This window comes from Bombina bombina, chromosome 1 (assembly GCF_027579735.1).
Source record: "Bombina bombina isolate aBomBom1 chromosome 1, aBomBom1.pri, whole genome shotgun sequence".
NCBI classification, from domain to species: domain Eukaryota; kingdom Metazoa; phylum Chordata; class Amphibia; order Anura; family Bombinatoridae; genus Bombina; species Bombina bombina.
This window is the reverse complement of record NC_069499.1, coordinates 905,396,542-905,423,644: the sequence shown is the minus strand read 5'-3', so window position 1 is coordinate 905,423,644 and position 27,103 is coordinate 905,396,542. Positions and strand designations below refer to the sequence as shown.

The window sequence follows — 27,103 nt, the reverse complement described above, 5'->3', positions numbered from 1 at the left end:
CTGTTGGTGCATTGATAAATGCTGAGAGTGTATGCTGTCGGCATTTATCGATGTGCAGTGGACATGATCCGCAATATTGGATCATGTCCACTCACACATTCTTAAATTGGCCCTCAAATCTGTAAGTGACTGGGTTGCGTAGGCCTGTATTTATATTCTGACATTCTGAATGAAATTACATTTTAGAAAATATATCTACCATTATGCAAATCCAAAATATGTTGAGAGCCAACATGAATCACCAAAGTCTTTTTTTTTTTCATCCATGGCTAATTCTTTATGGGAAACGTTTGTCACTAAAGAAAAATATATAAAAAGAAGAGAATTTACATTAATATATGCAATTGCATATATAGCTACTAAAAAAGATAAAAGGAAATTAGAAATACATTTTTTGAAAGTACAATTCCTATGTCCAAATGTTTGTCATGTCACTAACACTAACAATTGCATGCAGTTTATACAGTGATATTGGGAATGCTTACCCTCTGCTTGGTTGATGTAGGTGAAGTCAAGAATTATCATTAGGGCCAATGTCACATAAAGAACAATCATATATTATAATGCAAATTTCATTAAAAAAAAGGGGGGGGGGCATGAATCTAACAAAAGAAATTTCAATTGGCCCAAAATTATATAATAATATTTTTGACATGTTCTTTTGATAACCTAGTAAAGTGACATAGAATCATCTGTGAACTTGACTCCTTTCTCTAGGTCTGGTCCCTCATAGAGATAATCCTCATCCTTTTCCCCTTGGATTGATCTCCTCAGGAACCTGGAGATCCCACAGCAATCATCCTTGCTGTGCAAAAGGCCATATATCATTATATTTTCAAAAAACTCCCAGTACTGCATTTTATCACCAAAGATAAATTAGAATAAGATATATTTTTTTTTATATTCCCAATGTTATATGTAAAACAAGATATCATACATTTTGTATTACTAATTTAAATATTGTAAACATAAATTGCATAACTAAATTAAGATATTTTCTTTTTTCAAATTCTTTCCAAACGGCTAGATTTAGAGTTCTGCAGTCAAAGGGGTGCATTAGCTACGCATGCTTTTTTTCTCCCGCACCTTTTAAATACCGCTGGTATTTAGAGTTCACAGAAGGGCTGCGTTAGGCTCCAAAAAGGGAGCGTATAGCATATTTACCGCCACTGCAACTCTCAATACCAGCAGTGCTTACGGACGTGGCCAGCTTCAAAAACGTGCTCGTGCATGATTCCCCCATAGAAAACAATGGGGCATTTTGAGCTGAAAAAAAAACAAACACCTGCAAAAAAGCAGCGTTCAGCTACTAACGCAGCCCCATTGTTTCCTATGGGGAAACACTTCCTATGTCTGCACCTAACACCCTAACATGTACCCCGAGTCTAAACACCCCTAACCTTACACTTATTAACCCCTAATCTGCCGCCTCCGCTATTGCTGACACCTGCATATTTTTTTTAACCTCTAATCTGCCGCTCCGTACACCGCCGCAACCTACGTTATCCCTATGAACCCCTAATCTGCTGCCCCTAACACCGCCGACCCCTATATTATATTTATTAACCCCTAATCTGCCGCCCCCAACGTCGCCTCCACCTACCTACAATTATTAACCCCTAATCTGCCGACCGGACCTCACCGCTACTATAATAAATGTATTAACCCCTAATCCGCCTCACTCCCGCCTCAATAACCCTATAATAAATAGTATTAACCCCTAATCTGCCCTCCCTAACATCGCCGACACCTAACTTCAAGTATTAACCCCTAATCTGCCGACCGGACCTCACCGCTACTCTAATACATTTATTAACCCCTAAAGCTAAGTCTAACCCTAACACTAACACCCCCCTAAATTAAATATAATTTAAATCTAACGAAATAAATTAACTCTTATTAAATAAATTATTCCTATTTAAAGCTAAATACTTACCTGTAAAATAAACCCTAATATAGCTACAATATAAATTATAATTATATTGTAGTTATTTTAGGATGAATATTTATTTTACAGGCAACTTTGTATTTATTTTAACCAGGTACAATAGCTATTAAATAGTTATTTACTATTTAATAGATACCTAGTTAAAATAATTACAAAATTACCTGTAAAATAAATCCTAACCTAAGTTACAATTAAACCTAACACTACACTATCAATAAATTAATTAAATAAAATACCAACAATTATCTACAATTAAACCTAACACTACACTATCAATAAATTAATTAAATGCAATACCTACAAATAAATACAATTAAATAAACTAACTAAAGTACAACAAATAAAAAAGAACTAAGTTACAAAAAATAAAAAAATATTTACAAACAGAAAAATATTACAACAATTTTAAACTAATTACACCTACTCTAAGCCCCCTAATAAAATAACAAAGCCCCCCAAAATAAAAAAATGCCCTACCCTATTCTAAATTTAAAAAGTTCAAAGCTCTTTTACCTTACCAGCCCTCAAAAGGGCCTTTTGCGGGGCATGCCCCAAAGAAAACTGCTCTTTTGCCTGTAAAAGAAAAATACAACCCCCCCAACATTAAAACCCACCACCCACATACCCCTAATCTAACCCAAACCCCCCTTAAAAAAACCTAACACTACCCCCTGAAGATCATCCTACCTTGAGTCGTCTTCACTCAGCCGAGCCACCGATGGAACTGAAGAGGAGATCCGGAGCGGCAGAAGTGATTCTCCAAGCGGCGCTGAAGAAGTCTTCCATCCGATGAAGTGATCCTCCAAGCGGCGCTGAAGAAGTCTTTCATCCGGGCGATGTCATCTTCCAAGCGGGGTCTTCAATCTTCTTTCTTCCGGATCCATGTTCATCCCGCTGACGTGGAACATCCATCTTCACCGACGACTTCCCGATGAATGACGGTTCCTTTAAGGGACGTCATCCAAGATGGCGTCCCTCGAATTCCGATTGGCTGAAGACCCCGCTTGGAAGATGACATCGCCCGGATGGAAGACTTCTTCAGCGCCGCTTGGAGGATCACTTCATCGGATTCAAGACTTCTTCAGCGCCGCTTGGAGGATCACTCCTGCCGCTCCGGATCTCCTCTTCAGTTCCATCGGTGGCTCGGCTGAGTGAAGATGACTCAAGGTAGGATGATCTTCAGGGGGGTAGCGTTAGTTTTTTTTAAGGGGGGTTTGGGTTAGATTAGGGGTATGTGGGTGGTGGGTTTTAATGTTGGGGGGGGGGGTTGTATTTTTCTTTTACAGGCAAAAGAGCAGTTTTCTTTGGGGCATGCCCCGCAAAAGGCCCTTTTGAGGGCTGGTAAGGTAAAAGAGCTTTGAACTTTTTTAATTTAGAATAGGGTAGGGCATTTTTTTATTTTGGGGGGCTTTGTTATTTTATTAGGGGGCTTAGAGTAGGTGTAATTAGTTTAAAATTGTTGTAATATTTTTCTAATGTTTGTAAATATTTTTTTATTTTTTGTAACTTTGTTCTTTTTTATTTTTTGTACTTTAGTTAGTTTATTTAATTGTATTTATTTGTAGGTATTGTACTTAATTAATTTATTGATAGTGTAGTGTTAGGTTTAATTGTAGATAATTGTAGGTATTTTATTTAATTAATTTATTGATAGTGTAGTGTTAGGTTTAATTGTAACTTAGGTTAGGATTTATTTTACAGGTAATTTTGTAATTATTTTAACTAGGTAGCTATTAAATAGTAAATAACTATTTAATAGCTATTGTACCTGGTTAAAATAAATACAAAGTTGCCTGTAAAATAAATATTAATCCTAAAATAGCTACAATATAATTATAATTTATATTGTAGCTATATTAGGGTTTATTTTACAGGTAAGTATTTAGCTTTAAATAGGATTAATTTATTTAATAAGAGTTATTTCGTTAGATTTAAATTATATTTAATTTAGGGGGGTGTTAGTGTTAAGGTTAGACTTAGCTTTAGGGGTTAATAAATTTATTAGAGTAGCAGTGAGGTCCGGTCGGCAGATTAGGGGTTAATACTTGAAGTTAGGTGTCCGCGATGTTAGGGAGGGCAGATTAGGGGTTAATACTATTTATTATAGGGTTATTGAGGCGGGAGTCAGGCGGATTAGGGGTTAATACATTTATTATAGTAGCGGTGATGTCCGGTCGGCAGATTAGGGGTTAATAATTGTAGGTAGGTGGAGGCGACGTTGGGGGCGGCAGATTAGGGGTTAATAAATATAATATAGGGGTCGGCAGTGTTAGGTGCAGCAGATTAGGGGTTCATAGGGATAACGTAGGTTGCGGCGGTGTGCGGTCGGCAAATTAGGGGTTAGAAAATTATAATAGAGTGGCGGCGATGGGGGGGGGCCTCGGTTTAGGGGTACATAGGTAGTTTATGGGTGTTAGTGTACTTTAGAGCACAGTAGTTAAGAGCTTTATGAACCGGCGTTAGCCCAGAAAGCTCTTAACTCCTGACTTTTTTCTGCGGCTGGAGTTTTGTCGTTAGATTTCTAACGCTAACTTCAGCCACGACTCTAAATACCGGCGTTAGAAAGATCCCATTGAAAAGATAGGATACGCAATTGGCGTAGGGGGATCTGCGGTATGGAAAAGTTGCGGCTGCAAAGTGAGCGTTAGACCCTTACCTACAAAACTCTAAATACCAGCGGTAGCCCAAAACCAGCGTTAGGAGCCTCTAACGCTGGTTTTGACGGCTAACGCCAAACTCTAAATCTAGCCGAAAGTTTCTTATTATGAAATTTGAAAATCCTAAATAATTTAAAAGGCTAGAATGCTCAATGATAATCTCAAGTCATAAAAAACACATCCTAATTAAACTGTGAGTTTTTAAAACAGTGTTCTGTGGAAATAAGCAGCTTATAGAGGTATGCACCAAATGTGTTCTGCGCATGCGCAGCGCCAAAACAATGGCAATTGGTTATAGTATGATTATATATCTGTATTAAAGCACCATGTAGCTGTCATTCACTAAAAAAACCCTTTCTAAACCCATAAACATTCCCTTGTGGAACATATGTTCTTTCTATTTATTATGATTGTCAAACGCTGGTGATTGTTTATGTTTAGGAGTTATGAAACGACTTTCATAGTGCATGACTAAGACCAGCTACATAGTGCTTTAATACATTTTTATAAATATAATCATGTTATAATAAATGGTCATTTGTTTTAAGTTGCATATTTTGACAGACAAGGTATGATGAAAACATATTGTACATAAATGTTAATAGAGTCAGTCCCAATCCTAAACTATTGGTTCCTTAACCACATGATGCATAGCATACACTGTCTATTTAAATGTATGGTGTTGTGTTTTGAAGGCTAGCACATGCAATATGATAAATATAGTGAAACACAGGGGGTGCAAGAGAGACATACAGTTAAAGATAACGTGTTATAGCCTTAGAGACCTTTACAACACATATGTATGCGTGCATTTGATGTAAAAGTGCAATCCTGCCCACTGTACATATGTGTTGCATGTGTGCATTTGCACTCACCAACCAGCCATCCATGAGGAAACCTTCTGTCCTCAAACTGTTGTAACAACCTTGACTGCCTGATGATATGTGTATTGTGTGCGGAACCAGGAAATGTTGCAAATACATTCATAATGTTATAAACAAAATATAAAGGTGAACACTTAAAGGGACATTGTACCCAATTTTTTTCTTTTGTGATTCAGATAGAGCATGCAATTTGAAGCAACCTTCTAATGTACTCCTATTATCAAATTTTCTTCATTCTCTTGGTATGTTTATTTGAAAAGCAAGAATTTAAGTTTAGATGCCGGCCCACTTTTGGTGAACAACCTGGGTTGTCCTTGCTGGGTTGTCCTCCTTTATTGGGCAGCACCAATAAACAATTGCTGTCCATTGTTCTGAACCACAAATTTGCTGGCTCCTCAGCTTAGATGCCTTGTTTTTCAAATAAAGATATCAAGAGAACGAAAAAAAATTGATAAAAGAAGTAAATGAGAAAGTTGCTTAAAATTGCATGCTCTATCTGAATCACAAAAGAAAAAATTTGGGCACAGTGTCCCTTTAACACTTAAATATATATATATAAATACTATAAACAAATAATAAGTGTAAGTCCCCCCAAAATAAAAGGATATATGATAATTTGGAAATTAAAACTATAGTCCATACAGGAGCCAGTCATTTTGAAAGAAAGTCAGCCCTTGATAGCAGTTGAATTCAAGGACCTCCCAAAGAAGAGAGAAAGCATACAATAGTGAAATCTAGCTCAGATGTTAAAGGGACAGTAAACCTCAAAAATAATGTTATATAATTCTGCACATAGTGCAGAATTATATAACATTATATTAGCCTTATCTTTATAAAACCTAATATTCCCTTTGATTTTTTTTTTAAAAATGACTGTTTTTTGACCCGCTCTCTGTGCTCTTCTGAGCGGGTCTGTTTTTTTCACACAGCGCATCGGGCCAGCTGTATAGTCACAGCCCGGCCCGACCGCGCCATTAAACTCAGTGCAGCTCGCTCCCGCTGTCAGACAGAGCAGGAGCGAGCTGCACTGTGTATAATGGCGCGGTCGGGCCGGGCTGTAACTAAACAGCTCTGAAAAACTGTCATTTTTTAAAAGAAATCAAAGGGAATATTAGGTTTTATAAAGATAAGGCTAATATAATGTTATATAATTCTGCACTGTGTGCAGAATTATATAACATTATTTTTGAGGTTTACTGTCCCTTTAAGGCTGATAGGTATAAAGCCCCTCGGCTCTCAAGGAAACTCTGGAACTTCAGGTTAAATTAAAACAATCAATTAAAATACAAAAGAATATAGAAATAGACTGTGTAACAGAGCGGGCGATCAGTTTAGATGCTGCTTGAAGCTCTGTCACAAACTCAACACCGGAATGTGATCACAGACCACAATAGTAGTGGTTTGCCTCACCGTCCCTGTATATGTTTGCACATATTCCATAGTCCATAAAAACATCTGACATATGATGAATTCGTCATAATGTGCATGTGGGCATTGCACACAAACTGCACATTGAGAGAATGAAGGTGCTTGCGATTTATTGCCCGCAATCCAATATGGGTGCAATCTATTGCCCCCAACACATTTAGAATGCGAGAAAGTGCATAGATGTCTCTCTTTAGGTCACACCAGGTGTCCTTGTTTTAAGGGAATATTTTGTGCATGGCATTCAGAAATTTCCAAAAAGTGACAGAGAATGTTCCTTGAGCCAAACCACTCAAATAACCATCTGTGGACTTTAAATTTCTGGATGCCAACACGTGAATGCAGCAGGGCATCAAAACATACCAGGAATAGCAGTGTGCATACACCTCAGTGCCTCTAAGTTATCCTTTATGACATTGTAGAGGCCTATTGAGCCTATACATGCCAAACACCTCAGCATCACTGAGTGAATCCAAGGTGCACCTCACCCTGTTCACCACTGGTGCTCTCACCCTGGCCAAGGGCCTCTCCAGTCTCACATGTTCCCTGTGCCTCTGTTCTTGGTGCCTGACCCACATGATTCTGTTGAGACTAACTTGTCCTAGAGCAAGCAAATATGCTAACTTGAAATCCTTGGGCGCGATCCGATATAGATCGCAGTTTGCGGCGCAAGCGAGGGAACCGGCGTCGCCCGCAGTTTCAGCTCGCAACTCGAGCCATCCCATATAGGTCGCCGTCAGATGCTAACGTCCCGTAAGTCTCACAAACCAGCGATGTCCAGAAATCTGCGTAAGTACAAATTTCTGGCGTCGCCAGTGACTTGCGCCACGTTAGAATCTGCCGGCGCCTATAAAACCTGACTAAAGTCTAAAACACCCGCACTGTCTAACACGCCTCCCTAACATAGCCCGCACTGTCTAACACGCCTCCCTAACATAGCCCGCACTGTCTAACACGCCTCCCTAACATAGCCCGCACTGTCTAACACGCCTCCCTAACATAGCCCGCACTGTCTAACCCTCTATCCGCTATCCCCCCTCACTAGCCTAACAATAAAAAAGCTATTAACCCCTAAACCGCCGCTCCTTTACCCCGCCGCAACCTAATAAAGTTATTAACCCCTAAACCGCCGCTCCCGTACCCCGCCGCCAGCTATATTATATCTATAACCCCCTAAAGTGAGCCCCTAACACCGCCGCCATCTATATTAAAATTATTAACCCCTAATGTAAGCCCCTTACACCGCCGCCATCTCTATTAAAATGATTAACCCCTAATTTAATCTACCTACCCCGCCGCCAGCTATATTATCTATATTAACCCTAAGTATATTATAGTTAATATAGGTATTACATTATATATATATTAACTATATTAACCCTAATTATATTAGGGTTAATATAGTTACTATAGTATTTATATTAACTATATTAACTCTATCTAACACTAACACCCCTAACTATATTTATATTAAATTAATCTAATTAATTTATAAACTAAAATATTCCTATTTAAATCTAAATACTTACCTATAAAATAAACCCTAAGATAGCTACAATATAATTAATAATTACATTGTAGCTATGTTAGGGTTAATATTTATTTTACAGGTAAATTGTTAATTATTTTAACTAGGTATAATAGATATTAAATAGTTATTAACTATTTAATATCTACCTAGTTAAAATAATTACCCAATTACCTGTAAAATAAATCCTAACCTAAGTTATAAATACACCTACACTATCAATAAATTAAATAAAGTACAAACATCTATCTAAAAATACAATTAAATTAACTAAATTACAAAAAAAAAAAAACACTAAATTACAAAAAATAAAAAAAAGATTACAAGATTTTTAAGCTAATTACACCTATTCTAAGCCCCCTAATAAAATAATAAACCCCCAAAATAAAAAAAATTCCCTGCCCTATTCTAAATTAAACATATTTCAAAGCTCTTTACCTTACCAGCCCTTAAAAGGGCCTTTTGTGGGGCATGCCCCAAAGAATTCAGCTCTTTTGCATTCAACAAATACAATCCCCCCCCCCACATTACAACCCACCACCCACATACCCCTATTCTAAACCCACCCAAACCCCCCTTAAAAAAGCCTAACACTACCCCCCTGAAGATCTCCCTACCTTGTCTTCACCACACCGGGCCGAACTCCTGATCCGATCCGGGCGATGTCGTCCTCCAAGCGGCAAAGAAGAATTCTTCCTCCGGCGATGTCATCCTCCAAGCGGCAAAGAAGAATTCTTCCTCCGGCGACGTCTTCCTCCAAGCGGCAGCAAAGTCTTCATTCTTCCGGCGGCATCTTCAATCTTCTTTCTTCGCTCCGCCGCCGCGGAGCATCCATCCCGGCCGACTGCTAAACTTGGAATGAGGTACCTTTAAATGACGTCATCCAAGATGGCGTCCGCCGAATTCCGATTGGCTGATAGGATTCTATCAGCCAATCGGAATTAAGTTAAAAAAATCTGATTGGCTGATTGAATCAGCCAATCAGATTCAAGTTCAATCCGATTGGCTGATCCAATCAGCCAATCAGATTGAGCTCGCATTCTATTGGCTGTTCCGATCAGCCAATAGAATGCGAGCTCAATCTGATTGGCTGATTAGATCAGCCAATCGGATTGAACTTGAATCTGATTGGCTGATTCAATCAGCCAATCAGATTTTTTTAACTTAATTCCGATTGGCTGATAGAATCCTATCAGCCAATCGGAATTCGGCGGACGCCATCTTGGATGACGTCATTTAAAGGTACCTCATTCCAAGTTTAGCAGTCGGCCGGGATGGATGCTCCGCGGCGGCGGAGCGAAGAAAGAAGATTGAAGATGCCGCCGGAAGAATGAAGACTTTGCTGCCGCTTGGAGGAAGACGTCGCCGGAGGAAGAATTCTTCTTTGCCGCTTGGAGGATGACATCGCCGGAGGAAGAATTCTTCTTTGCCGCTTGGAGGACGACATCGCCCGGATCGGATCAGGAGTTCGGCCCGGTGTGGTGAAGACAAGGTAGGGAGATCTTCAGGGGGGTAGTGTTAGGCTTTTTTAAGGGGGGTTTGGGTGGGTTTAGAATAGGGGTATGTGGGTGGTGGGTTGTAATGTGGGGGGGGATTGTATTTGTTGAATGCAAAAGAGCTGAATTCTTTGGGGCATGCCCCACAAAAGGCCCTTTTAAGGGCTGGTAAGGTAAAGAGCTTTGAAATATGTTTAATTTAGAATAGGGCAGGGAATTTTTTTTATTTTGGGGGTTTATTATTTTATTAGGGGGCTTAGAATAGGTGTAATTAGCTTAAAAATCTTGTAATCTTCTTTTTTTTATTTTTTGTAATTTAGTGTTTGTTTTTTTTGTAATTTAGTTAATTTAATTGTATTTTTAGATAGATGTTTGTACTTTATTTAATTTATTGATAGTGTAGGTGTATTTATAACTTAGGTTAGGATTTATTTTACAGGTAATTGGGTAATTATTTTAACTAGGTAGATATTAAATAGTTAATAACTATTTAATATCTATTATACCTAGTTAAAATAATTAACAATTTACCTGTAAAATAAATATTAACCCTAACATAGCTACAATGTAATTATTAATTATATTGTAGCTATCTTAGGGTTTATTTTATAGGTAAGTATTTAGATTTAAATAGGAATATTTTAGTTTATAAATTAATTAGATTAATTTAATATAAATATAGTTAGGGGTGTTAGTGTTAGATAGAGTTAATATAGTTAATATAAATACTATAGTAACTATATTAACCCTAATATAATTAGGGTTAATATAGTTAATATATATAATGTAATAACTATATTAACTATAATATACTTAGGGTTAATATAGATAATATAGCTGGCGGCGGGGTAGGTAGATTAAATTAGGGGTTAATCATTTTAATAGAGATGGCGGCGGTGTAAGGGGCTTACATTAGGGGTTAATAATATTAATATAGCTGGCGGCGGTATAGGGGGATTAGATTAGGGGTTAATAATTTTTATATAGGTGGCGGCGGTGTAAGGGGTCAGATTAGGGGATAGATAAGGTAGATGGCGGCGGTTTTAGAGGCTCACAGTAGGGGGTTAGTTTATGTAGATGGCGGCGGGGTCCGGGAGCGGCGGTTTAGGGGGTAATAACTTTATTAGGGATTTCGGGGGGGGGGGGATCGCGGTTGACAGGAAGATAGACATTGCGCATGCGTTAGGTGTTAGGTTTATTTTAGCAGATCACGGTTGACAGGGAGATAGACATTGCGCATGCGTTAGGTGTTAGGTTTATTTTAGCAGATCGCGGTTGACAGGGAGATAGACATTGCGCATGCGTTAGGTGTTAGGTTTATTTTCTAGTTAGTTTAGGGAGTTACGGGGCTCCAATAGTCAGCGTAAGGCTTCTTACGGCTGCTTTTTGTGGCGAGGTGAAAATGGAGTAAGTTTTCTCCATTTTCGCCACGTAAGTCCTTACGCTGCATATTGGATACCAAACTGCGCGGGTTTGGTATACCTGCCTATGGCCCAAAAAACTGCGGGCGACGGCAGAAATATACGCGCGTAACTTCTAGCTTACGCCGTATATAGGATACCAAATCCGCGCAATTATTGGCGTCGCCGGCTTTTGCGGGCGACGATTTTTATCAGATCGACCCCCTTATTTGCAGAGCCAAATAGCAAAACCAATTAGCAAAGCAAAAATAGCACTGATACACAATGGTAATCAAACAGCAAAAGCAATCTACACTGGTGGTTGGCTGGGACATATTGGCTATGATGTTTGTGTAATTTATAGTGCACTAGACCTATGGGAGCACCTTAGTAATGATTCTTGACCGTCTATATCTGAAACATATTTAAAACAAATAAGCCAAAGGAGTTAACCAGAGGTGGGAGCTGTGGTTAAAAAAGTCAACATTTTCATGAAAGTGTGGCCATGCGCATATTATCCAGAAGCTTGTAATACGAGCACTGAATAGTATTTTTTGTGGCTGACTGAAAAGGTAGGAAGCAAAATATTTCAAAAGCTCCCAAAGCTTAGTTCATGATAATATAACCACCACTGAACTTGTAATATGGGTGGGTGCAAAAACCACGACAAGGAGCTTGCGAATGCGTACGTAAACCTTGCACAGTTGATAGAAGGCCACTTGTAATCTAGCCCAAAACATACAATATTATACAACTTTTTAATGTACTTCTATTATCAAATTTGCTTAATTTTCTTGGTATCATTTATTTTAAGAATCAGCAATGCACTACAGGAAGCTAGCTGAACACATCTGGTGGGCCACTGACAAGAGACACATATTCAGCCACCAATCAGCAGCTAGCTCCTAGTAATGCAATGCTCCTCCAACAAAGGATACCACGAGAATAAAGCAAATTAGATAATCAAATTTAATTGGAAAATGACATGCTTTATGTACTTTAAACATGTCTGCAACCTCAGAATGTGCTAATATCAAACAGCTTTAAATTGTTCGTCCAGGATGCATGACAAACCCTGCTCTCGTGCAATTGGTTGTGCTGAAGCAGTGAGTGGGGTTGCATAAGTAATTGTGTGTGCAATCTTAAATTCTGGCAGTGGAATAGTGATCCAGAAGCCCTCAATGCATGTGGGCAGGATCTCCCAATGGAAACTTTGACCGCATGGATCTTTTAAGGCAAAAGAAAAAGAAATGCTTAAATGATGTCCTTTCATGTATATATTTTTTGCTTTTATTTTTAGTCAGCATTTCAACAAATAAGTTAATTTTGTTTGTAGAAAATAAAATATTACATTTAATACAATGTTTTACATACAATGTTTCGGGCTGAAGGTGTGAATGCACCTTTAGGAAACATAAAATCATTCAAAGATACCTTTTCAGGATTGCAAATGATATCTATGAAGAATATTGCTTTTAGCTAGAATCAGAAGCATTTGATAGAAAGGATATTTCAACACACAAAATGTAAGAAAGTGAACAACAGAAAATTAATCAAGAAAAAGAGAAACTGATTGTAACAGCCTTGAAATATGCATTAGATTGCTGTTAGAGATGCTGCTAGCATTAATAGTCAGAAATATATAATAGATCATGATTAAAAAGTGTAAGATGATGTCGATACAGCAATCATGAAAATAAGGAAACTAATTATGTACTTAATTTATTCTGCAGGTTATAGCACACACACACACACACATATATACACACACATATATATATATACAGGTATACCCCGCTCATACAGCGGCTTAGGGACCGGAGCCCCGCTGTAAAGTGAAAACCGTCTTAAAGTGAAACAAGGCAGTTATAGCTTTCTTTTCAGTGTTTAAAATCTTGAAAACATGTTTGAACTAACATATATTAGAGGTGCAATAGTGCTATGTTTAGTTTAACACTAGCACAGCACAGTATTCAATTAGTATTCAATAAATACTGTACCTGTAAAATAGTGACAATTACTGTAGTACAATTTGCCAGACTAGCACTGAGACAAAGATTGCACTGCAATGCTGTTAACAGAGTGAACTAAGCATAACAAAATAGTGCCATTCACTTTTTTCGCAATCTCACAATGATTACAGCACTGTTTCAAAATCCTTGGAGGTTGAACTTCAGCTCCACAAAGCGCTGTATTAGCGAATCGCTGTAAAGTGAGGTATACCTGTATATATATATATAGGTATATATATATATAAACTAAATGAATACTGTATAGCACAGGCAACAAATATTCAGGTAAATTCATCTGAAACAAAGGTTTTCTATATTCTACATAGCAAGCAATTCAATCTGCAAGCAATCTGTTAGCACTCTACAAATAAATTATAATAATAATAATCTCCACGCTATTTTTTTAGCGCTGTTATGTGTTGTACTCAAGGGCAATACATAACTCACAATTTGTAATAAGAGCAACGATTAAAGGGACAGTAAAGTCATAATTAGAAATTTATAATTCAGACAGAACATACAATTTTAAACAACTTTCCAATTTACTTCTATTATTTAATTTGCTTCCTTCTCTAGTTATCCTTTGCTGAAAGGTTTATCTAGGTAAGCTCAGGAGCAACAGAGAACCTAGGCTCTATATGCTGATTGGTGGCTTCATATATATACCGATTGTAATTGGCTCACTCATGTGTTTAGTTAGAAACCAGAAGTCCATTGCTGCTCCTTCAACAAATGATACCAAGAGAACGAAACAAATGTGATAATAGAAGTAGAAAGTTGTTTAAAATTGTATGTTCTGCCTAAATCATGAAAGAAAGATTTGGGTTTTCATGTCCCTTTAACGCAATCCATTGAAAGTATAGGGCATGCTAAAGAGATGTCAACTGTGCTAGACATTATCTGGTAATTCAGTATTACCATGGACTTGTAATATCAGGTTATACTCTAATCTTAGTGCTGCCCCTTAATTGTGACAGTGCACCCTGTACTTTCAATAGCACTCCACTTGTAATCAAGGTTTTAATGTGGTTTATGTGCCAATATTTATATGATGCCTGCTCCTCTGATAAAATAGTGTCTAGTTAAGGTTCTAGTCACTCTTTGTCCTTAAAGGGACAGTTTACTCAAAAATTTTCTCCCCTTTAATTTGTTCCCAATGATTCACTTTACCTGCTGGAGTGTATTAAATTGTTTACAAGTAGCTCATTTCCCCTTATATTGGCATTTGAAATAGTTGATTTAGCATGTGGTATCCCCACCTATTCTGAAAGTTTGTGGCCGCAGGTCCCAGCTATAGATAAGCTTTGCAAACACAGCCAGCAGAAGAAATTAGACTTCCAGTGGGTTATAGCAGAGATAAGGTAATAAAATGTTGATTTTCCATTGTTCTCTCCAAGTACTGGTGATTGTTTTATGGACAGATATAAGATAAAGAAGCAGATATATGTATACAATGTGATACAGTAATGAGATCTGATTATATCTGCAAGCTCAACCCATTTTATTAGGTTGTGGCTTCAAAACACAAAATCAGAGCTATAATATAGACAAAAAAACATAAAAAGCTATTTTTTCATACATTTATTTTCTCTGCAGTTGGTAAAAAAGCAATTGTAAACCCATTAAGCGAAAAACTATTTTTCAGTATACTGTCCCTTTAAGTTGTTGTTCTTATCTCTCCTTACAGGACTTCCAAGTAGAGCAGAGAGTGTTAGGTGGCAGTATTCCAGCACTATATAAAGAAAAAAAGCTAGCATCCTTAAATACCCTAAAAAGGGAAACAGTAAGTCAGCCCACGACACCAATAATACAGTACCTGAGTGTAAAGATACAAAAACCTCATATTAGAGAGCCTAAAATAAACTTTATTAGTGCTAATAAAATTGATAAAAATAGTAACCAACACTTATTAAATAGAAATCAACATTCAATCTACTACTGAGAAGCCACACCCTTGAAACGTCAGAGGTCCACCCCTGATATCTGATTGATTCCCATGACCTCCTCAAGGTCAATAAGGGGAATCCCTTAGTGGTATAACAGATAATCAGGGTATTGAATTTGTCAAAATAGTGTATACCACTAATGTATCAATATACTATAGAGTATGTGTACAGCATTAAAGTCGTCATGACTCCATATTTGATTGGTTTCCATGGGACTACTTTTTCATCCACAAACTCTGCACAGAGTAAGGATTTTCTTCACAGATTACGGATCAATACGCCCGAAATTCCTCCTTACTTGGTGTCAGGATCAGGTGACACGGACTAAACAGACCACATTGGAGAAGCGGTGAGTGGGCTAAGCAGATGTTACGAGACTCCACAACCACCCGTGCTGAAGCTCTGTTCATATTATCAGGTAGAAGTAAATAACTAAAGAGCAACATCAAGCAAAAGGTAGGCACTTTAACAAGGGGTGTAAGAGTCCAGGCGTAGTGTGCTAGCATACCGCTATCAGCTGTATACAAAGTCTTACATGAACTTTTAACGTGAATTATTATTATTATTGGTTATTTGTAGAGCGCCAACAGATTCCGCAGTGCTATAAACAAATGCGGAGTACAACAAAACAATTATAGGGATCAAATGGGTAGAGGGCCCTGCCAAGAGTTGCACTGTTGTAGTCAGCACTTAAGAAGGTGATCTACAAACAGCTGGACTCTTAGGCTTACATGCTAAGGGGGTTCAGGGGATAGTAATGGAGGAGAGGAACTGGTATAAAGAAAGGTAAGCATAGGTTGTATTCATCCCTGAACAGTAGAGTCTTTAGGGAGCACTTGAAGCTTTCAAAACTAGGGGAGAGTCTTGTGGAGCGAGGCAGAGAGTTCCACAAGATGGGAGCCAGTCTGGAGAAGTCCTGTAAATGGGAGTGTGATGAGGTAACAAGAGAGGAGGAGAGTAGGAGGTCATGAGCAGAGCAAAGGGGACGGGAGGGAGAGTATCTGGAGACAAGGTCTGAGATATAGGGGGAGGAGGGCTTTGTATGTCAGAGTGAGAATTTTGTGTTTGATCCTAGAGGCAAGAGGAAGCCAGTGAAGGGATTGGCAGAGAGGTGCAGCGATGAAGAGCGACGTGTAAGGAAGATGAGCCTGGCAGAGGCATTCATTATGGATTGTAAAGGAGCTAGGCGGCAGCTGGGGAGACCAGAGAGGACAGAGTTGCAGCAATCGAGGTGGGAAAGGATGAGAGAGTGGATTAAAATCTTAGTTGTGTCTTGTGTGAGGAAGTGTCTAATTTTAGAGATGTTTTTGAGGTGGAAGTGGCAGGCTTTAGCCAAGGAATGAATGTGAGGAGTGAAAGAAAGATCTGAGTCAAATGTGAATTCCAAGTACACTCTTATAAAGGTATTTTAGAACATCTCACCTACTACTTTTAAAGGGCCATTATACACTCATTTTTTCTTTGCATAAATGTTTTGTAGATGATCTATTTATAAAGCCCATAAAGTTTTTTTTTTTTTTAAATGTATAATTTTGCTTATTTTTAAATAACATTGCTCTGATTTTCAGACTTCTAACCAAGCCCCAAAGTTTTATTTGAATACCGTCAGCTATCTTCTCCAGCTTGCTTCTGTTTGTGTAAAGGGTCTTTTCATATGCAAAAGAAGGAGGAGGGGGGAGTGTCTAATTTCCCACTTGCAGTGGGCTTTCCAACTGCCTTTTCAACAGAGCTAAACTGAAAGCTTCTAAGTATGTTTTTAAACAGTTTTATACTGGATTTTTATATCAGTATCTGTGCATCTTATTCTTTATAGTAGTGTCTATTACATGCAGTTATATGAAAATGAGTGTATACTGTCCCTTTAAGCTTAAAGAGTTAAAAGTACCACAATACTAAAGGGACACTTTTAAACTTTCTATGAAAAAGGATAAAATCCTAAGTGCTGGACCTTTTAATTAAAACCATTGTTATTCAGTTACTATTCTAACGATTTAACTGATACAGGCGTTTACATTTTGCAAAAGGAGAGTTCCCAAAAGGAAATTTTTCAAGCGCTCTGAGACTGATTATATTTGCAATATTTTGTAATTTTATATTTTTTGTATTTTTGTATTTGATTGAATATATAGTACAATCAAACTAAAAAAATGACCGGTCACATTATGTAAATTTTAATTTTAAAGAGAATTTTTATGAGCAATACAATCATAAGATTGTTATAACAATGTATTAAACTGTTTGTTTTTTTGTATTTCAATATCCTTTGTTGAAGATTTTGTTTTATGTAAGCACATACAAAACATTTTAATTCAATTATTTTTTGATATTATAGTCAGCCTTTGTTTTTATAACATAATTATGCTTTGTTGAAGATTTTGTTACATGCAAGCATAAAAATAGTTATCCTTTGTTGAAGATTTTGGTTCATGAAAGCACAAATAACACATTTTTAAATTATTTTCTATTTTATTATTTTATATTTTATATCGGCAAATAATTTGCAAACACAATTTGCACAAATTTTTGCAAACATTTTGCAAATATTTTCATTTCACTTATGATCATTTGATATACATCAAATATTTAAAATTACAATTAACCCTATAGCTTTCTTCTAGCACACATATACACTATTTTCTATCCAAAACATCCCATGGTCATGTGACCACCTTATAATTACATTTAACGTGTAACTAAGAGACTCTCCTGATTGGCTATAAGGAGGTCACATGACCACAAAAACCTTGCTAGAGTTTTTAAGGTTGTGTTTATTACTCTTTTAGCAGATGATGTTTTTCAGAAAGAGCTGCAGGTGCATCCAAAACACAAGTTAAATATAAGTTACTGTATTCTTACATTGGGATTACTGCACTAGTAATAAAGTAAGTAAGTGGCTAGCTAAAGCCATAGCTGCCTATATATTATTCAGTCAAATACGACTCAACTATTAGATTTTTACCTGACCCAATCTTTAGTCAAAACTGGCCATATCATATCTGCTAGACCTTAGTCTTTAACCCATTAGATGTTGTGCCATTTTTTCCCTGTGCAGATCTGTTTTGGAGTTTTTAGATGCTGGTCACTTTTAATCCAAACTGTAGACCATTTTTCAGTGAAAAAAAAATCTCTCTCTCTCTCTCTCTCTCTCTCTCTCTCTCTCTCTCTCTCTCTCTATATATATATATATATATATATATATATATATATATATATATATATATATATATATGTATATATATATATATATTATAGCCGGTAGCCTAGCACTCCTTCCACTCTTGTGCAGCCATAGCCTGGGTGCAATCCTTGAGATAATGAATAAGTTAGCTATGTAGATGAAGGGCACTCACAGGACTTGTAGAACAGGTAAAAGAATATGATCTTTATTTTCAAAAAGCAGTTTTATATCAAACAATGTCGACGTTTCGGCCCATTCAAAGGCCTTCTTCAAGACAGATTTTTTATCTACAAGACACAAAACATACAATCAAAATCTAGACAAATAACTTCAAATATGCACCAGTGACAACCCTCCACCATAGATGGCAGCAATATACTACCGCCAAATAAGTATATAGGAGTATATAGTTTTTATTTGGAGGTAGTATATTGCTGCCATCTTAACAAAAGTGTGTTTTTTTTTTATTATTAAACCCTTTAGTGAAGAGAACAGTTTGTTTTTATACAATTTAGGGCCTTTTGTTATAGCAATATACATAACTTTGATTTGCATGAGCTCAAATAAATACACATTTATTTACAGCAAGTGATTCCTATTAACCACAGTGATTACCTGGCTGTTAAAATGTATATGGGGCTTTATTTTAAAGAGGGGATTTAGGTCAAGGAGATATGGGGCTCTCTAGGCTTGTTATAATGCTATAGATAATGTAATAAATTGCTAAAACATGTTTATTTTATTTGCATTTATTTTAAAATGCACTTATACTTTATATCGCCAAGACATACCAGTTGAAAGAGCAGGCAATTATCAAACGATAGGCCTTGCTCATGTTCCATATTTCAACATGTCACTTTTAACAGTTCCTTGTATTCTATTCAACACTTTTCAAGTGTTATTAGTAACTGTGGATGATAACTAAAGTTTCGTTTTCCAGTATATTTGTTCATGCAAAACGTGGCTTCTAGGTTGTGCATGGTCTGCACTATATTCAAATATTCTCCAGCTCAATTAAACAGAGTACTTGTATGTCTAAAGGTTTCATCCATCACCATTTACTGGAGAGTTAACCTTCTCCAGTCTTTATAGAAGTATACCCTTTTATCATTATCTTAGCAATGGATAGTTGTAATAAAGCAATTAAGCATAGAGTATGATATAAATGATTTATTAGGGATGAATGATTAGAGAGGATTTTGTAAGTGAAATTGCTTATAATAATTTCCTCTGTTATTCTAGAGGCCAAATAAGATTATTTTGGAATTACACTTCCAATCCTGATATCTCCACTTCCAGACCTTCTTAAAAAAAAAACCTATTCACTGTTCAAGAATTTCAAGATGGATCATTACACAATTTGGAATATTGGTGGCAATTAATATGTATCAGTTATGATACCTCACCCTACTCCTTGACATTAAAGGGAAAGTCTACACCATCATTTTTATTGTTTGAATAGAAAGATAATCCCTTTATTACCCATTCCCCAGTTTTGCATAACAACACAGTTATAATAATACACTTTTTACCTCTGTGATTACCTTGTATCTAAGCCTCTGCAGACTGCCCCCTTATTTCAGTTCTTTTGACAGACTTGCAGTTTAGTCAATCAGTGCTGATTCCTAGGTAGCTCCACAGGCATGAGCCCAATGTTACCTATATGGCATACATGAACTAACGCCATTCAGATAAGAGGCGGCCTTTAAGGGTTAAGAAATTAGCATATGAGCCTACCTATGTTTAGCTTTCAATTAAGAATACCAAGAGAACAAAGCAAAATTGATGATAAAAGTAAATTGGAAAGTTGTTTACAATTGCCTGCCCTATTTGAATCATGAGAATGTATTTTTAACTAGACTGTCCCTTTAAGATTATTATACATCATCTAAAGGGAACAAGTAATGATAGCATTAATAACTCTGCTTTGGCACCCCTGGTCTTGGTTTCTAGGCCTGATAAAACTTTCCTTGGTTCCTTAATTATTCTTGAAGTATTTCCAACTCCCTTCAGTGATTGTCATGATTTAATCCTCCAGACTCGGTTAATTGGTTGGCAGATTTACAAGGTGTCTAGCCTTTCCATTGTCTTTCAAACAGAACACAAACACTTACTTGTGTCTATTTCCTGTAACACAATAAGTTTTCTTTTAGTTGTTAAATCATAGGTTCATTGGTACTTGGAACAGCCTGTTGCTCTATTTTAGTGCCTCTAGAGATGGTTGTCAATCTCTTATTAATTAATTTTGTCATTTCCGCTGCTCCTTCTGATGTTAATAGTACACTAAAAGGCAAAAAATGCTTTAGTGTGTAGTCTTTTAAAATATATAAAATTAAAGATACTTCATAAACCAGCATATTTCTCATTGTAGTTTGTTAGTTTAGATTTGTACTTCACTTACCAGATACTTGCAATTAGCCTTTTACTCTTAAAACAACTTAATGTCAAACTCATAAACCTATTTGTCTTTGTCTCCTTCTGGGGTGTCTCTGACACAGTGCAAGTTCAAGAAATAACTTTTTTATAGGTCACACACGTACATTGCAAAACTCCATTCTCTGAGCAAAGTAGTAAGGGCCTGACTAATAAAAACATGCAGAAAAGGAGAAAAATCCCACAAAAACATATTTTGAGCATTATACTGTAATATCACAATTAAGAACTTTCAAAAATCTTAAATTTGAATTTCTAAAAGGGACTAGACCGGTGAGCTTTAGAGAATCATGTCCTAAGGGAGGAATGGATATGGATAGCATAGAAGGTGGAGTAATGTGAAAGGAAGTGGAGCCAAGCTTTCCATGGGGAGAACTATGAAGTCAAGGGTGTGGCTAGACTGTTCAGAATGTGGTTGGGCAGGCTCGACATGAATGAACATCCTGCTCCTCAGCAGAACTGTCTAACAAGGATACAATTTAAACATTGGAGTGCTTGTGCACGTTCATGTATACCCATAGATCTCCCATTGTAAATGTGAAATAGCTGATAATGCCATTTACTCCAATTCTGAAGTTGTCTTCTTTTTTCTCTTTCCATACATACAGAATGAAACTCTTCCCAATTAGCTATTGAATATTCCCTTTTTACTAATTGTGCACATACTTCAATGGCTAAAAGAATATATATTTGTTCAGATGAGAATTGCCTGGTATTTCGGGGCTGGATTGTCTTTTTGAATGGGGTTAGACTGAAATGCTACAGGAAAGTTCTCTTCTGTTAAAAGCACAGATTGGGCAGAAAGAGGCTGCACACTGGGTGGGGACCATCCCATAGGCTGGGCTTTTAAGCACAATCTGTTCCCAGTATAGTTCCTCTCTTTTGTATTTAAAGAATATATAGAACAAATTAAAAAGCAATCCTATTTCCAAAATAAAAGCAAAACGTTTATTGAACCAAAAAGAATAAAAAAGACACATAAACAGAGCAGCTAAACGGTCTTAAGCTTTTCAGCGAAAGCCGTAAACATAGACCTAAAAAGACACAGGTTAGTGCCGTTTAAAAAGGACATCATAACAGGTTATTGGTCGGTGCTATACACACCCCTATTAACCCTATACATGCTCAATCGACACAGTTATAAATAAGTACTGGTAACATAAACATGACCCCATAGACATAGGTGAGTAAACATGTTCAATATAATTAATTACAAAGTTATATACCTTGTATCAAACTTCTTCAAACAAAATCTACTCTCAATGGATTAGCGCACCTGAAGACCTAGCGTAAAGTGTAAAGGTTAAAAAAAGTTACACCAAATAACAGATAAATAAATTAAAACAAACTATTACACTCATATATTCACTTTACACTCAAATACATTTTAAAATAAAAAAATATTTTTAATACATTTTAATATTTTGTAATATATTTTACCGTGTTTTTACTGGAAATAATTTAAATCCAAATGTTATGTTTCTTTTTTATATATATTTCTACATCTATCTATCATCTATATATATAAAATATAATCCTATGACTGTATAAAACATAGTATTTATAACATCATTGAAAACAATCCAAACAAACAAACAAACATGCTTCTCCCCCTCCTTCCTCCTCCCCGTGTTGCTTGCTATTAGCAAAAACAAACATTCCTCTAGCTGTGCAGATGTATTTCTTCTAACGCAGATAAAGTTTTGACTGCTTTGATTTTAAAACAATGAATGCACAAACTGAATGTTTATTTATATAAATATGAGGCACATATGATGTTTATACAGCACTCGATTATCACCACAGGTGAGGGAGCATTCTGATAATCCATATCTTAACTTGATTTATACAATTATCTGCCATGCACATCACCTGACTGCTGTGCCTGTGAGCAACGTGCGTTACAACATGGTGGCATACATAGCAGCATTCAGCTCAGTATCACCATTCTGTTTGACAACACTCTTCTTGAATATACTGGGGTGTTGCCTTTCGAGGTCTTAAGGTGACTATGTATATCTACATATGGAACCACTATAAACTTGCTGAGTTGCATTAGGACTCTCCCTGGACATGGTGGCTGACATTCCTTGGTGTAGATTTTGGATACTACTGGTTTACTACTGGTTTCATCGCATGACCCACAAGGGGCAGGACATCAAACACATAACAGCTCAGAAGATTATTACAACTTAACCACTGCTTTAAGGCAGTCGGTTCTCCAAAAATATTTTTCTTGGTTAATAAATAATCTTGGGCCATTGGAACTTACCCTGAATACTCCAAGCCACCACAGAGTCCATCATGGAAGAAATCCATATTGTATTGATTCAAATTATGCACGGACTCTGATAATTTGGGACAGGATATTTGATACAACATTGTATCTATATGTGGAACATGTTTTGGGAAACACCAGTTTTTTTTCAATAAAATATCTGAAATATTTAAAGGTACAGAATGGGGACCAGGCAAGCCTCATCTTGGTCTTCCTGAGGAGCTACCTAAGGTGACTAGTAAGGAAAAGCCTTATGATCCTCAATTGCCCATGTATCTACAGATTTATGCAACAATTCATTTTATTTTAATGCTTGCTGTTTATTAGCACATGTTTGAGGCCAAGCTGATGTTAACACAGATAACACTTCTCTTGAGAATTGGTTATATCCTGCTAGCGGTAACACCTCTTGGGTTTATTCTTGAAAAAAAATCAAATGCGGCCATGATAGAAACCATCAGATGCTCTATTTTTTTGCTACTTCAAAAATACGACTGCCTAACAATAGACACTCCTTCATTTGAATTCATTTGTCAGATCATTTTTTCAATTTGCATCACATTCTGGGGATTTCAAGCCATAAAAAGAGTTGTCCCCAAGACTGAAAAACATGATTAAACACAATTTCTTTCTCAAACTAGAAACAATTCATGATAACTGTGTAAATAATGCAAAAATGTAAAAAATAAATGTCTAAATATTTTTTTTTAAAATAAACAATCCAAGGGTATAAGAAAATCAGAGGGATCCCAATGATATGAACTAATTGTCTTTTGAAGTGAGAAAAAGAATGTAGAAAAAACAAAGGGGCAGATTTACTATGACGGCTCACGTGGATACTGCTGCATTTGCAGCATGTTAAATCGGCCCCTGAGTCTGAATCCTATTCCCGAAGGTAAAAAAGGTGAAGTTAGATTCCGTCCAGAGATGGATATCCAAGTGAAAAATAATCAGTGTGTGGTAGAAAAAATCCAAAAAGATAGTAAAAATAAAAATACATTTTGTATATTGCTAGAAAATTATAGAAAAAATATAGAATAAATATATGATAGAGATAAGTCTCAAAAAAAGGAAATTAAATTATATCCAGAACGAAGTTGGGTGCATCAACGGTGGGATGTGTCTATAGAGGATAAAGGAAAAAACACATAGAGCAGGGTGTTAAAATGATAAGTGCTTACTGCGCATAAAATCTGCTTACTGTATATAAAATGAAAAACTGTAAATTTAAATTAAAAGTTCAACGCTTTTCGGCCCTAGTGTATTGGGCCTTTCTCAATACATAAGTTAGTGCCGTGTTTGATCCTATAAATATTGTGTGCGATCCAATCAGAAAGGTTCTTAACAATTGAGGTTGGCACAGATTTTATGCACAGTTAGCGCTTATCATTTAAACACACTAAACTATGGGGCATATTTATCAAGCTCTGTACGGAGTTTGATGCCCCATGCTTCAGGCTCACTGGAAACAGAATTCTAAAGACCGCTGCTCCATAACCTGTCTGCCTGCTCTAAGGCGGCAGACAGAAATCAACCTGATCGAATATGATTGGGTTAATTGACACCCACTGCTAGCGGCTGATTGGCCGCAAATCTGCAGGGGGCAGCATTGCACCAGCAGTTCACAAGAACTGCTGGTGCAATGATAAATGCCGACAGCGTATGCTGTCTGCATTTATCGATGTGCAGTGGACATGCTCCCCTATATCGGATCATGTCTGCTCGCACCCTAGTAAATAGGCCCCTATGTGTTTTTTTTATAAGTTTGTTATATGGTTATTTGTTCCTATATTTATTTATATATAGAGAGAAATATACTGTATATATTCATATATATATATATATATATATATATATTTATATATATATAAATATATTTTTTTTAAATTATTTTTATTATATAGAAATATATATTTAAAGATAAAAAAATAACATTTTCGTCTATGTGAATGTAAAATATACATAACTACCTTTGGGTTTAGCACAGTTGATCTAATATGTGTTGGGTTAGAGCACAAGCCTTTTTTTTTAACAGCAAACTTCCTTGAAGTCTATGGGGAGAGGAAGTTAATATGTTCTCAATATCCAAAGTCCAGAAGTTTTCCCTTTTATTTTCTACTAATAATATGCTCTCTAACATGCCTGCATTAAATGTTTACCTTAAGCGCAGTTAGCATGCAAGTGAAAATTCCATTAGCTCGCCAACGTAATCTGGCCCTTTATCTTTTGTGATCAGTTTACTTTACTTTTCTTTTTACATTGGGATCTAATGCTCTTTGAAGATCGCACTGGTTCAAGTAGGGGTGCCGTTTTAGCGTCCATTCTATCCTGAGTTTGGTACAGTCAATGGTATCCCTCCAGAAACCAACTACATTTTCAGCGCACATCAGATCCCAAACAGTGGTATAACCTATAATCTCTCTAGTGCTGGCTGAGGCTGAATGGACTAAGGTAGGGGGGCATTTTGGGCCCTCACAATAATAAAAAAATAAGAAAATGATTGATCATATACTGTAGATAAATACCACGATTTGAGAATGTAGGAAATTGCAAAAACCTGAAGGAAAACTTGAAATGATGTAATAATCAGCAATTAATAAATTGTTAATGGTTTTTTTCTTTTCTCATTGGCTGATTGCCGCATCAGGGGAAGTCTGGGAAAAGTGGCACTGATGAGATTGGAATACAATATTTTAGAATGCTGCAAACAGTATGTTCTATAAAACTGAAATGTAATCCTATGTCATAGTTTTTTTTTTTTTTTTTAATAATGTTAAAAATTAGTTTTAAGAAATGTGTAACTGAAATAGAATGAAGAACTTTCTTAAAATCAAGATAAAGTTTTACTAGAAAAGTAACATTTTAGTAAGAAAATATTTTCAGATTTTTTCTTAACTGACATTTGCTTTTAAAATTTTATTGCAATGTTTATGATGAATTGTACCATTTTATAATATACTTAATGCTGTGAGATATGATCTGTTTCTTGTGAATCAACACATTTAGAATCCCAGCTCAGCTGCTTTACAGTATTAAAAAAAAAAAAAACAACTGACGACGTAAACTGTTATTGCTTGTTTATCCAAATTGTTTTCTGCTATAACAGATTGAATACCTTGAAACTGAGAGATGATGAAGCTACGGAAATGGGGAATGTAGCCAGTGGCAATTAGTTCTCCTTAGAATCTTTTTCTGGAAAGTGTCATTATTGCCCACAGAGAAATTGTGAAAAGCATTCTGCAGCTGCTCAAAATTGCAACGGTTGTCTATTCATTTGTAGTTATGCTTTAACTTCAGTAATATCTGTAAAAACAAAAACCGGGAAAGGCATAACAAAATGTTGCGCCAAAAGATAAATTGGAGGATAATGCTTTTGAAAGCCTTACACATAATTACTGAAAAACTGAATACCAGATCTTGCAGATAAAAGCTTAATTGATTAAACTGTAACAAAATGCATTACCTGTTAAGAAAATATTATTTAGTGTTTGCTGAAATAGCACCTGAGATCAAACAACATAAAACAATAATATTTAAAGTGATGGTAAACACAGTAATATCACTATGTGCCTTCTGAAAGTAACTGCCTTAGAATCATTATTAGCATGTTTTTTTTTCTACACATACCTTTTATTTATAAATATTAGGGATGGGCGAATGTTTCTAAAAATTCGAAATTTAAAACGAATTTTGATACATTTGTTAGTTCGAATTGAATTTCTAATGTTTATATAACATTCTAACATTCTATTTTTGAATTTTCGTTTTCTAATTTTTCAATAAAATTAGAAAATATTCGTTCGAATAGTAGAATGTTTAACTATGTATTCATTCAATTTTGAAATGTAATATTCAAATTTGAATGTGACATTCGAATTCGAATGTGACATTCAAATTTGAAATAGTATTTCTAGTCTA

The 27,103-nt window shown here is 36.2% G+C and overlaps 1 pseudogene; it reads left to right on the top strand.

The window, feature by feature from the left end:
- LOC128661605 (alkylglycerol monooxygenase-like) overlaps positions 1-23,803 on the top strand; it is a 29,729-nt pseudogene extending 5,926 nt beyond the window's left edge.
- The last annotated feature ends 3,300 nt before the right edge of the window (positions 23,804-27,103 follow it).